This window comes from Corvus cornix, chromosome 2 (genome assembly GCF_000738735.6).
Source record: "Corvus cornix cornix isolate S_Up_H32 chromosome 2, ASM73873v5, whole genome shotgun sequence".
NCBI classification, from domain to species: Eukaryota; Metazoa; Chordata; class Aves; order Passeriformes; family Corvidae; genus Corvus; species Corvus cornix.
Window position 1 is genome coordinate 80,146,865 of NC_046333.1, and position 15,167 is coordinate 80,162,031.

Here is a 15,167-nt window from a genome sequence, read left to right on the forward strand (position 1 = left end):
AGAGTATGGCTGGATTTCATTGACGGCTCAGGAGCAGGTATGCAAGAAACAAACTTTACAGGAGGTGAGAAGGGCCTTTTGGAAAGGGAATCTTGCAAGGCCCAAGATACTGAGAAAATCATATCAGCAATAGCACATGACTGCAAACACCTGCCTAACAGTAGCAGAATTACTATATTAACAGTATCATTATTAGAAGAGAATTATAACAGAATTATTGTTATAACAGTACCAGATTAGAGTACAGATGTGCCAGAACATGTGTGAAAAGTAATTAGGGACATACTGTTTATTTGGTAGGGAACAGTAGTAAAAAGGAAAAAACCCAAGAGAGAAAAAAGGTAAAAGAATGCAGCAGGCAAGGATGGGTTGGGGCTATCTAGGTGGAGCAGTCAGTGGTCCTGGTGCTTGATTACCACCCCTGGGCAGCACAGCAAAACAGAACTGTTATTCTGCCTACAAATAATGTGGAGAACCTGCTTCTACTCTTAGGTGGACTAAGGACATCCAGACACCTTCATTTGCTTATTGGAGAATGTCTAGACAGTCCTCTTACTGTCACCTTTTCATTACCCCTTCTGGGTCTCATGACACCACCACCTTCCACACAGCTACCCAGCACACTTCTAGTCTGGGTGACTGACATGTAACTAAAAGCCCAGAACAGATATGTACTTGAGACTGTTTCAAATGGATGCATTGTTGTAGGTAAAATTGGATTAACACTGCATCAGCCCCTAGAAAGCTGAGAACAGGTGAACAGGAAAATTACACAGAATTATACATAAAAACCAGTCTTCTAGTTCTATTCTGATACTTTGCAGTCCAACAACAGTGAACAATGAAAACTTTTCAGACTACACAGAGTAACTTTGGAAACCTTCAGCTACTTCACTGATTTTCAGACTGTTTGGTCTACAATGATACACTGGAGAGTCATGGAGTCATATAATAAACTGAGTCGGAAGAGACCCACCAGGATCATTGATTCCAACTCCTAGCCCTGCATGGGACTGTCCCCAAGAATCACACCATGTGCCCAACTGCACTGTCCAAACCCTTGTCGAACTCTGTCAGGATTTGTGTTTTGACCACTTCCCTAGGAAGCCTGTTCCAGTGCCCAACCGCCCTCTGGTTGAAGAACCTTTTCCTTATAGCCAACCTAAACTTCCCCTGACACAAATTCAGGCCATTCCCTCAGGTCCTGTCACTGGGCACCACAGAGAAGAGATCGGTGCCTGCCCCTCCTCTCCCCATCATGAAGAAGTTACAGACTGCAGTGAGGTCTCCCCTCAGTCTCCTCTTCTCAAGGCTGAACAGAAAAAGTGATCTCAGCCGCTCCTCATGCAGCTTCCTCTCAAAGCCCTTCACCATCTTTGTTACCCTCCTCTGGATTCTCTCTAACAGCTTAATGTCTTTCTTATATTGTGGCACCCAAAACTGCCTCCAGCACTCAAAGTGAGGCCACCCCAGTGCAGAGCAGAGCAGGACAATCCCCTCCCTTGCCCAGCTGGTGATGCTGTGCCTGATGCCCCCCAGGACAGCGTTGGCCCTCCTGGCTGCCAGGGCACTGCTGACTCATGGTCAACTTGCCATGGACAGGACCCCCAGTCAGTCTGTCCATACATCCAGTGTTGGCCTATCCCAGGTGCAGAATCCAATACTCTCCCTTGGTGAGCTTCACATGGTTGGTGATTGTCCAGCCCTCTCATTTGCCGAGGTCTCTCTGCAGGGCCTCGCTTCCTTAGAGGGAGTCAACAGCTCCTTCCAGATTTGTATCATTTGCCAACTTGCTTAGTATCCCTTCCAGTCCTGCATCCAAGATGTTTATGAAGCTGTTGAACAGCACAGAGCTGAGGGTGGAGCCCCGAGGAGCCCCACTAGTGAGAGGTCACCAGTCTGATGTCACCCCATTCACTATAACCCTTTGTTATATGTTTATCCAGCTGTGTGCTAGACATTTTGTTCAGCATCACTTTAAGATTGCTCTGCTTTTATATTCTTTGCCAGGCATCCTCTACAGCCCAAAAAAAGGCCAGTAAGTCAGGTTGCCTTTGGTGTGGTTCTGAACAGCTAGTAGTAGATGCAAGGGAAGCTCTGTCAGGACATTTTCATTGATGCCTTACTTTCAGGAAGGCTCCTTGGAAGCACTGGTCAATTTTACAGTCGTCTGTGCATATCCACGGATTTGAAGATGAACTCTAATATTTCATATTCTGTGCATTCTCCTCCTCTTCTGCCTAATGAAGGAACTAAGAGGAAACATTATGAAGCATTTCTCCCTTGATAGTCTGCTAAATGTTCTCCCAAAGGTCAGGCTGGTCTGCACAACTAGAGAAGATGTATGATATCACCAAAAAAGGCATTTCAGACAGGAAAAATGCATTAAAATAGCTTAACCAGAAATCTGAAGATGGAGTTAAAACAAACAAGTAGTCTTATGGAAGTGTGTTGAAACTAAAAGCTTACAAATTCTTAAATGTATAAAAGTTTCAGTCCTAGAAAGTACAATATAGGCAAACACTAATAAAAAAATTTGTCTCACTTGGCCATTAATGAAAGAAAACATAAAGGTAAATTAGATTTTTGTGTGTGTTTCTCCATCAAAATGGCCAAATGCATCTTGGCTTCTTTTAATTTGACTACTTTGAAACCACTGTAAATAGCACAGTTAGACATAAGCAGGACTAACGTAGCCAATGCCTAGCCTGAGGCCAGTGGATTATGGTCGTCCTTCTCCAGGGCCAGATGTCAAAACAACAAAACCTTTTGTGAACAGGTGAAGCTAAAATGCAATAATCTGTTCTCAGGATTGAAACATCAGGGACAGGGACATGACATGATTTCTGAAATGATAAATATTTTTACTTAAAAATAATACCATGGCTTTCAGTGTTGACGCTAAGTACCTTTTTCACAGAGTCCATTATGATTGCCTGCATAGGGAATGAATACATTCAATTTTCAACAGCATCATTCAGTCTCACGGTGATCTGGATAGCACACTACCAATTAATTAAGTTCAGAAATAAGGTGTAATTAATTCTCTGAGCAATTATTTGATTTCTGTCCAAGCAAGCTGATTCTAGCTAAAAATGTGCAGGTTTTTCTGTGGTTAGCTGTGCTTCAAAGAAAGACTATTTAAATATAACCTGCATGTTTTTTCTTCTCCCATCTCCCATGTACTAAGAGTTTAAATAGTTTAAATATAATTGGATTTATCATCACAGAACACATCCAATAGAATGTGCATAGAGAGACAGCATAAATGATGCACATAATACACAGGCAATTCTGTCAAATATTGATTGATGCCTTTGCTGCATATGTTGGAGAAGGCCATGACAGAGATTCAGCTAATGTGAGAAAACATTTATTTGCACCTATTCCTTTACATTTAGTTTTTCACCCCTACACATTTACTTAAGATTTATCATAAGAAGTTTAGAAAATAGTTGACTTTCCTATGCATCTGGTATATTTTAACAGGGTTTCGTTGGAACAGCATCAAATAAAAAAGCAAAACTTACTGAAACCAATTGTGCTACTCCCACCATATGCAAAAGTTAAAACATTTACAAATGCTTTCTAACTCCATGACCAAGAGATGTGCATATATTTTCTGTGTTGTTGCCTGAACCACAATGCAATCATTCACAGCAGTGATCAATCTGCTTCAACACTTCCTCATGTTTCTAGGATCTTATGGCTCTTATCATAAGAATTCTTTTTATAATGAAATAAAATGTAAATCAAATAGGAAAGGCAAAATGCAAATTCTGTATCTTTCCTTTGTAAATACTTTCTTTTCTTGGAATACAGTGGCAAAATACCCACATATCAATCCTTAGAGCTAGATAAAATCTTCAGCTGTGCTTATAATATTTTGATTGGTTTCATTTGACTTCTAGCAGAGAAATGGATTTCCTTTTAAATTTTTTTGCTTAGCTTTTTTTTTAAGGAACATATTTATGTCGTCTTTTCAAAGGAAAAAATTATGTCAGACACTCTTCCAGGACTGATGTGCCAACTCTTCTTCTTCTGCTGCTGGAGAACTAAATATATATGTGTGTAAATCTGTTTTTTCAAGTGTTCTTTGGCTGTCTTGATTAACAAACTGTAAAATACAGTTTTGTCTTCTTTCTCTGCATCCATTTCTAACTGTTATCTCATTTACCAGTCTTAAAAAAAAAAAAAAATACAAGGAGAAGACATTCTATTAGCAGAATTAACAAAGACTATAACAAAAACATTCTCCTGCATGGAAGCTGATGGTGTAAACTGGCACGGTATAAATTTAGAGAGTGTGTTACTTTGTTTCTCACTAAAGTGAACATAAGACCGCATTCAACTGGCATAATTTTCACTAGGGATTTTTGCAGTAGAGGTGTAGAATTTCAAGATATTTCATTTATTGCTGATTTTTTTTTTTTGTACTTTCTAACAAGTAAATAGTTCCCAGATTTTCTAGGAAAACTTTAACAAGGGAATATTAGAAGATCTAGACAGTATTTTTTCTATCACATGAAAGAGTCAGAAAAAAAGATCACTTCAGAAAAGAAAAGAGAAATCTAGATGATTCAACTTTGTCACAAAGCATGCTGCTGCCAATTAGCATTCCCATTCTTTTCCACTATTGTGAATAGATTTTTCAAACCTATTGTCATTAAGTTTTCAAAAGTATTAGACAAATAGAATAGCAATTTCTCCAAAATTTTCATAACTCATCTGTTCTAATCCCTTTAATTATTTTGTCATGTCTTTTCAATTCGCCATTTATTGATAGCAAGTTTTGTGATGATCTATGTCAGTCTTTTAGTTTCTACATTTTGCTTTCTTCTCTTTGAAAAATCACGTTAGTTCTGAGCATATATGTGTATGAAGCATAATGTTCAAACTGGTGACACTAGCTAACATCTCAGAACTCTCTAGTTCTGTCCTAAGAACCCTGAAACATCCTTCATTTTCCTCAGAAATAACACTCACATGAAGCAATCATGTAAAAAATAAGAAAGGAAAGGACAGCCAAGGAAACAATAGTTTCATTCAGAAATTAAATGCTAAACACTTTTAACAAAGCCTTTCTAATTTTTCAAAGTTGAGAAAATTCAGATTTTTTACTGGTTGCAAATACAACTAATGTAAAAAATACAGAAAAGTTGTAAGTTTATTGTTAGTTGCATCTTTATTCACAATTTTTCAGCTTGAACATCCACAGGCATTTTGAGGAAAGTGTCAGGTGCTTTTTATAGATGTTTTGGTTTAAAGCAAATAAAAACTTCTAGAATACAGTACAAGATTGGTAGTAGAAAGTCTATGAGTAAACATTGGATTTGTTGTTGTTAAACGTCATAGAAATATGTATAAAGAGTGCATGGAGAGAGAAGAGCAACATGTGAGGAATCTTGATACAGAAAGATGAGGAATTGTACATAAAACTGTGAATGTAATTTCTTTGGCTGTATTCATGCTAAAATAAACTGTAAATGTAGTTCTGTTTTAACTGAGTTGAAAAGGGCAACTAGGAAAAAGGCTTGCATCATAATATTAGATAAAGAAACTGTGGCTTTGACAACTTCCTGCCGTCTAAGCCACTAGCATGGAAAACTGATATGGCAAGACCTAATGAAGATCTAATGTAAATTTTAATATTTATAAAAGCTATATTAATATAATCACTTAACATTTGGGATGATTATTCTCATATAGGATCCTACTGGGATCCTGTGTGCCTCTGCCTTCAAATATAGCAATTACCCTTCTTTTTCCTTTGTAGTAATTTAACAGATGGGAAAACTGAATATTTGTTTGCATGTTATTAGCTGTGGATCATAGAACAGAAGTCCAATTTCAAGGAGGTAGATGTCAGGTAGCATTATCATTTAGAGGCCAAAAGATGCAGCAGTATAAAAAATGAGGATATTTATCAATGAGATGAAGAGTTTTGAGTCTGAATGTTGCTTAACTTCGTATATCAGATCTAATCTACTTTAGAGAGAAATTAATCATTCTTTGAAAGGTCCTGTCTCTTCCCATGAGATGTAAAGGTAGTCTAAAGCGCCATAAATACTCGGTGCTGAAGTAAAGGTCAGCAAGATGTATCCAATTCTAAATTAGTGAATGTAAGACACTGATTCTATGCTCTTTACTTGGCTTCATCTCATTTTAAGTTTCCAAAACGAACAGTGTTTGTATACCGCATTACAATGTTCTGATCATTATGGTTGCCATGGAAACTTAGTTCAAGTTTTATCAATATAAACTCAAATAATTGAATTGTGATTAAGCACAGTAGGAGAAAGAAGAGCTCACACCACATCCTTGTACTTCAAAACAAATTACAAGGTCATGAGTCCAGGCATGAAGGAGCAAGATCTTCAGGGTAATTCCACTGCTCCCATCAAGGTGCATCGTAACAGGAATAAAGGCTACAGAGACAAGAGCTATGACTCTCAGCTGGTACGTTCTGCGAGTAAAGTACTGGGATAACTTCTTCTGCCTGCCATGCCTCATTGCAGGATAGAAACAAAACTTCTGGAGCCTTGCAGTGGCACTGAAAGCAAAAAACAAAGCCAAGCACAAGGTCCTACACCTGGGTCATGGCAATCCCAGGCACACCAACAGGTTGGAAGGAGAAATGATTGAAAGCAGTCCTGTGGAAAAGGCCTTAGGAATGATGGTTGATGAAAAACTCAACCTGAGCCGGCAGTGTGCAGTCACAGCCCAGAAAGCCAACGGAATCTTGGGCTGCATCCAAACGAGCTTGGCCAGCAGGTCACAGAAGGTGCTTCTGCCCCTCTACTCCACTCTTGTGAGACCCCATCTGTAGCACTGCATCCAGTTCTGGTGTCCCCAACATAAGAAAGATGTGGAACTGTTGGAGCAACTCCAGAGGAGGCCCATGAAGTTGATAAGTGGATTAGACCACCTTCCCTAGGAAGATAGGTTGAAAAAGTTGGGGCTGTTCAGCCTGGTGAAGAGGAGATTGTGTGGACATCTCGTAGTAACTTTCCAGTATCTGAAGGAAGCCTCCAGGGAAGCTGGAGAGGGACTCTTCATTAGGAACTGTAGTGATAGGACAAGGGAGAATGGGTACAAACTGAAAGGGGAAATTTGGGTTAAGTATTAGGAAGATATTCTTTACTGTGATGATGTTGAGACACTGGAACAGGTTGCCCAGGAAGGCTGTGGATGCCCCAGCCCTGGCAGTATTCAAAGCCAGGTTGGAAAAGCCTTGAGCAACCTGGTCTGCTGGGAGGTCTCCCTTCCCATGGCAGGGGGGCTGGGTCTAGATGATCTTTAAGGTCCATTCCAACCCATTAGCACTCTGTTTCTATGAACTCCTAGATACAGCTGCAGAGTAATCCATTGTTTCACCTCACAGCTATCAGCCTTGCCCTTAAATGTAATGTTGATTTAATGTCATTTTCTGATAACTAATTTATATAATTAGCACTAATTATCAAATAACTATGTGCACAAATTCCAGTGTGGATAAAAAGGAAATGTTAAACATTTCTTAGCACCTTCTGTCTGTGGAAAGGCACAAATTTTCAAGCCAGCACTAGAAGAGCTCAGTGCAGTAATTAATGATTTAGAACAGAGTATAATCAGAAAAAAAAGTAAGTTCTCACATGATCAAAAGGTGTTTGGGCCTGCAGCAGCAGAATACATTGTAAAGGTTTTTAGGGCAGCTATGTAAAGACAAGACAGTATGCAGTATTGTCCATGGGAAAATAGAGTTAGCAAGGACAAAGCAATGCAAGGGTTAAAATTAACTGCTTGTGAAAACTGTGGGGTGCATACAATTGCTCAGGCACAGCTGTTCAGGGAAAGGAACTGGGTACCAGTTACACAGCTCAGCTGCAGTACAGTGTTCAGTTTTGGTCCTCTTAATTAGAAAGGGAAACAGCACATAAGGAGCAGGCTTAGTAAGAGCCAATGTGAATCAGCAGAAGCAGTGAAAAAGCGAAAAAGAAGTTTTTCTGAAATATGTCAGTTTATCTTAGAAAAGAATAAAAATGCCTTTTAGTACAAAAAACCCCAATGAATTCCAGAGAGAAAAAATGGCAGAAAACAGTAAATCCCTTTGCCATTTCTTTTAGGAGACAAAAAAGGGCAGCTAATCTGGTACTACTGTGTGTCATTCACTGAAAGACCTCATTGCCACAAAATATCACCAGGAGAAAGTTTTAAGTTGAAAGGGGAAGGGAATTTGATGCTTACATTCTTGGTGAATACTTCTGTAGTTAAATTCTAGGCAGAACTTTAAAGTAGCAAAATTTGTAAACTGACACTTCTGAACAAAATGTCAAAGGTCCTTGTATCATGCCAGTTTTGCTAGATCCTTCCTTCTGGATTATTTCACACTGTCAAATATCAAACACAGATTTACCAGCCTATTGTTAGCATTATAGTTCATTAATAATGGTCTCCCAAACACTTCTCTGATTTCTTAACTCTTCTATTTCTATAATGATCTCAGATCACTACAGCCCCTGTTGTACCATAATTACATTGAAATTAGTCTGCAGCAAATGAAAGGAGAATTCCATGAGTTATAGTTGTTGATCAGGTTTCAGCATGGGGAAAAAAAAAGCTAATTTATTTCAAAATAGGGGAAATGCTGATATAAATGACATGCTAGAACTATTGACCTACAGAAATTCTTTGTTAGAATCAAGAAGGACAAAAGCAGGGAAGCAGATTATCTTTTTTTTTTTTTTTTTTTAGAAAGGGGGAGTTTTTGTGGCTTGATATGGCTCTGTATTCTCTTTACCTCTCTGAAATAATTTGATGTGGCCAGCAAGCGCAGTAACAGGCTTTACAGATGATTTGAATGAAGATGCTAACTGGCCAGTTGTCAGACAGACTTCTTATACTGAGACTGTGATCTTTCACTCGAGGGACCACAAATGTGAACCTTCAAGTTCCATGCAATAGTTTATTTTCATGAAGCTTGTAGGAACTTAATAGCTTTGAGTCCTCAGCTGTGCTTTCAAATTTGGTTAAAATAGGATACCTTGTTTGAAAGTTGTTGGGTAGACTGACAGACTGACAGACAGATAAATGAGCATGAACAACATGATTGCATAAAACGTCTTTTTAGGAAACCAGGATAAAAATAAACTCCCTTTATTGTAACACTCAGTAGACTTTCGGAATTGCTAAGAAAGCTTCCATAATTATAGTACTATACTTCTAAGGCTGTTTGAAGGTATATAATGGTTATAACTGTTATTCTTGTCTGACTATCTGTAAAATTGATGCATGCCACTCATTCCTAATAGCTGTTTAACAAGTTTATTGCTGAATATGTGCTACCAACTGACGGTAGCCAGAAGAAACAAAAAGCAAGACAAAACAAAAATCTCAATATTTGTTTGGAGTTGTCTCCACTGAGGTCTGTGAACAATACCTATAATTCAGCTGGGAGTCTGATGAGTGATATACAAGCTGGGTAGTTCAATCCAAGAGAACTGAACTCCTTAGAATCATTTAGGTTGTAAAAGACCTTTAAGGTCATTGAGTCCAACTGTTAACCCAGCACTGCCAAGGCCACGACTAAGCTGTGTTCCCAAGCACCACATCTACACATATTTTAAGCACTTCCAGGGATGGTGACTCCACCACTTCCCTGGGCACCCTGTTCCAATTCTTGACAGCTCTTTTGGTGGAGAATTTTTTTTCTAATGTCCTGTTTAAACCTTCTCTGACACAACCTAAGGCTGTTTCCTCTTGTACAGTCACTTGTTAATTGGGAAAGGGGAATAACATCCACCTTTCAGGGAGCTGTAGGGAGCAAAAAGGTCCCCTTTGAGCCTTCTTTTCTCCAGGCTAAACAGTCCTGGTTCCCCCCACCACTCCACATAGGACTTGTTTTCTAGATCCTTCACCAGCCTTATTGCTCTTCACTTACAAGTGAATACTTGTAATTATTTTATGATGCTGCTTTTTGAGAATCAAGTGAATACTTCATTCTGAAGTACATCAGAAAAAGCTGAGGTCCTTTTGGTCATTTAATGGAACACAAAAAGCCATAAAAGTAAACTGTACGCCTCAAATGAATATTTATTCAGATCATGAAATGGTTTACTTCAACCACTTAAAATTTTAAAATCATCTTTGCTGCATTCCAATTGTTATTTTCAGTAAACAGATAGGCACTTATCTAGCGGCAGAAGAATACTGGCCTGTAAAAATAACCCATTTTGATGAAATGATCAAGGTTATAATGTATGCAGCATTCAACAAAAGCAAGTTACCTTTCTGGAAATTTCCAGATACATGGTCTGATTAGATTATTTAGTATGTTAAAAAAAAGGCCAGTGACAACTCACTCAAATATGGATTTGCCTAGGGTTTGTTTTTGTCAGGGAGATGAAGTCCCTGCTGGAAGTTTGAAGAAAAGATGAGGTGATGAAGAGTCCATTGAAATTACAATCTGGGTACAATTCAGGTCAACATCACCACAGTTTAATATTAAATTAATGTATTTGATTAAATGCTGAGTAATGATGTTCGAGTTCTGTATCTCATATTTTTCAGTAGCATAGCCATAATCTACAAAAGGGGTCCAATCTTGTTTTTCTTTACTCTTATGTTGACTTCTATTCTCATCAATAGAAGTCATGCATACTTGAGTTTTTGACCTGTTTTGTCTTCTCTTGCAATTGTCAAGCACAGAACAGCTGAGCTGAGAGAACAGTAGTGGTGGAAAAAAGAAAATATTTTTGTTAATCAAGCTCTCCATTTAGTTAAAATAGAATTGGCCATTCTTACTTATTATCACTTATTATTCTCACTTTTTTGTAATTTTTTTTCATCTCTTTATTACAGGTGCATGTCCATTAGCTCAAAAGAATTTTTTTTTATTTGCTGATGAAGAGTCCAGTATAGTGGCATGGCAACAGTACCCTAGAATAATGTGGGATTCAAACGTTGTGCCCTTGTAAACTTGTGCTAGTCTAGTCTCTCTCATAACAAACAGAAAGTTGGAATACTGAACAAAGGGTTTTGACATCACTGGAGAAGGCTTATTGTACCATAATGAGCCTTTCTGGGCAAAATCTAAAAATAACGTTCTATAGATCTTTTGTCTAAATCCAGTCCTTAATATTCATCATTTCACTGGCTTTCTTGATTACAGAGTTATGACATGTATACCTGCATCTAACACCGTTCAGCTAGATTTTTGGATGAGTTTGCTACTAAGTGCAAATAAGAGGCAAGATGCCAAACTTGAGGTAGAGACAGTTTTCACTGTTGGACTGGGTGGAAGGGTTATGTGTCTTTTTCTGTACATCTATTTCATCTCTTACTCATGCATCCATTTTTTCCAATGGCACCTCAGTGTTTTGTTTCCCTTAAAAGACCTCAGATGAGAGATTTTCTTTTTGATGAAGGGCTATTCAGAGCTTAGTGTTTCATATCTCAAACTATTCCATACTGAAAATATATACCCTTTCCATCACATACCAGAAAGAAGACAATAAAACTGCCACAGCAGAATAGACTGCAAGGTAAGTAACTGTTTTCTAGTTCTTAAAGACAACTTGTAAAAAGAAAATGGGCAGTTTTTTATAATCATATTTGAAAGAATTGATGTATCTATCTTGAAACCTGGAAGAATTTTTATATCATCAGTAAGTTCTGACCTATTGATCTGCCTTCCATCTGGTGACACCACTTATACTCATGCAGAGCACAATCAATAGTATAGAAAAACCATATTTTCCCCATATTACAGTGATATTTTAAGTGACAGTAGAGTCAAGGGAGAAGGCTTCAATAATAATAATAAAAAAATTAAAATAAGAAATATAGTTTGGAGTTTAATAGCTTGCCCATATTGATTTTTATCAGGGTTATTTGCCATATTTTACCATCAGGAGGAGTTGTCATCTCTGCAAAAGCCATTTATTTTCCAATTAATTATTTCAACTTGGGTAAGCAAATAAGAATACCAAGGGATTATTATGTTTTTCTGAAAAATAAGCCAAACTTTCCTGCCCCAGCATTCTAGCAACTTTCTGCACCATTTCCTCTGGCTCTTTGGGATCCTTTAAGCTTAATGTTTTTCAAAAATGTGAAAGAATCCCAGTTCTTCCCCTAGTCTCAGCAGTGCAGACTATCATGCCACAAACAAAAGAGGTTTACAGAGGTCCTGCTAGGAGGAGGGAAGGCAAGAGCATGCTCTTGGCTTATGCTCCTGCAGAAATCATTTAGGGAAACATAGGCTTTCATTAACAGGCCTCAAACCCAGGAAGTATTGTTTCACAGAGTCTGTCTCGTGGGATAAAGCTTACCTGAAAGAACTGCTCACGTAAATGAGATCTTGTTTATATCTTCACAGGCCTGACTGACTGTATCACTTCACTGTACACACCAGAAAATACAAAAGGCTAGATAAACTTTAAATTGCTGCTGCCAAATTCACACCCTTTTAACATTTTGGGGGGCAAGAGACCAGAGTGTGATAGAAATCAAGGCAGAAAATGTTAAATGGCCTTCAATATAAGGAAACTCAAGGAAATTGGTTTGGGCTATACGATTAGCAGCTTATCAAATCTATGTTAGAAAGCACTAAATAGTGAAGACAATTCTGAGGAGACAAGGGGAACTCTAACACTGTGAAGATTGAGTCCAAGGTGAAACCACTGTGTTAGGGGTCAGGCCACCTGCCACATGTTGAGAAATTAGTCTGGTGCCATGCTGCCCCAGATCTGTGGTGCTTGTCAGAGCTGCACTGCTGGGCCTCAATTATGTGAGAAGTAGCTGAGAGCTGTGGAACAGAGATCTTAGAATAGAACTTATTACTCACCTTTTTTACCTTTTTACATAAATTTGACTGTGTGTCACTGAGTGGTGTGGTTCTGTTCTCACATCTATCTGATTCAGATTCCCTCCAGGACAGCATAAGAACAAGAATAGCGCAGCTGACATTTTGGGTCATTGGTTTTACTGAATGCCATCTGAATGCCCATGCTGTCTTCTCTGGGGTTTCCTGCATCAATAGGTGGCCAATATCAATGTTTCAGAAGAAGAGAGAAAGAAAAATAAAATATGATTCAAAGGGAAAAAAAAAGCTTTCTTTCCTCTTCTGTGAATTTCTATTTTTTTTAGCCTCTCCCATCAAAATCTTTGGTGTTGTTCCCCTGCAAAAGTAGCTGGCCTTGTGAACAAATATCAAGAAATAATAATAAGCATTGCCTGCATGAAATGCCTATGGAGAAGACATGAATTTATCTTTCTTCTAATTATAGCCCAGAGTACACATATGTTTTTTTAACCATTTGTTGAAAGAGTTTGCATCTCTCTGCTGGGGCACTGTGGCTTCACGCAACTCCAGAGAGGCTGTGCCTGTCAGTGCAATGCCCTGTCTCAGTCATCATTTTCTTTACTTTAAGAGCAAAGTCAAAGAAACTGCCAAGGAGTTAATCTAGCACAAAGTAGCTTGAGTCCCTCTGGGCTCTGAAGCAATCAGCAACAAGTAGTGAAATCCATACACAAAAAACCCCAAAAATCCAAAACAAAACCCCCCAAACAAACAAAAAAAGCCAAACCAAACAAAAAACCTTACCATTAAAGTCAGTGAGAAAAGAATTGTGATGCCTTTTCCTGGTCTTAAAATCAAGAGTCATACACGGTTAGAAGGGGAAAAGGGATTTTACCCTGGTATTTATTTTAAGGATCCTTAGGTGCACCACGTCCAGGTCATATGCATCGAAATGCACCCCGCCAAATGCCCCTCCCCCAAAAGATCTGGTATAACATTATAGGTCTTACTAATTAGCATATCTATCAAAGATTCCCCAATGAGAGGCTCGAGTGAGCCCCCCTCCCCAAGGAACCTTCCCCTGGATGGTTCTATCTTGGTTTACAGAATGTGTTCTGGAGAGGACCTTGGGGTCTGGGGCACACTGATCCCTAGCTACAAAGCTTCTAAAATGTTTAGTCTCTTAGCTTGACAAACAAGTCCAAGAATGTAGGTAAAAAGCACTAAGAATACAGAAGTTGTAAAAAAGGTATAACAGGGGTATAAAAGAAAATGTAAAAAATCTTCATGGCATCAATTGTAATAGTATAGCTTATATTGTTCTTACAGCCATCCTTTGGGAATTGTAAATTCCCTGTAAATTTCACAGAAACTTCAGCTGAAAGATTATTCATCTGAAAGCAGTGAATGAAGAAAAACACAGCTGTAAGGGTAAAAAAGAGAAGTGTTTGCTCTGCAACAGCAATTAATTTATTAACTCTTCAAGAGAAAGATAAGAGATGCTGTTAATTGTATTTTTGCACTCGTGCACTGCATAGCAAAAGTACGGGAGGTGTAGCAGCCAAAAGTTTTGGAGGGACTAAATTAGTAAGCACAAATAGTCCTGATGTAATGGTAACCTGAGGTTTAAGCCACTGGGAATATCTCCCATAAAATGGTGCGAAACTCCCCCTTCATTCCAAGATTATTTGTTTCTGTTTGTTCTACTAGGATTTTGTAGACATTTTGTTATTAAAGAGGAGATGAATCAACATGGATAACTGCAAAAAAACCCAAAGAAACAAAAAAACCCCCAAACTAACCACAACCATAGCCTCCCTGCACATGCCCCTCCTCCCCCTCCCTCCCCAAAAAAAAGCCAAACAAGTTTTGCCTCAACAAAAGTAAACTTCAGGTTTAGGGTAATTTTATGTGAAAGATAGATGAAAGGGAAGCTTTCTAGGGAATCTGTAGCACACAGAAATTAATCAAAGCATGAAAAGAGCATGCAGAGGAAAGGAGGCCACAATAGAGGTCTCCTTGTTTATATCCCTGCTTAACTTGGATAAGTTCAGGGAGATTTCTGAGCTGAACCATGGTTTTTACCTATAGAATCATTAAAGGGTACACTCAACTGTCAGCAGAAGTTATTGAAGTAATAGATAGAATTAAGAAGAAAAAATCTGCAAGACTGATTGATATTTCTCTTTAGGCTCTAGGGAGACTTCAAGATGAAACACGAAAATCGCAAACCTCTCTCTCAGATACAGTGTGGAGGCAGAGGACTGACACATGTGACATCAATTATTTCAGAAAGCTGCAGGGGAACCAAGGACTGACCTGTTGCTCAACGAATCCAGCAAGTTAATTAGTTGAAACTGCCTGAAAAATGGAATTAATGTGCATCTGA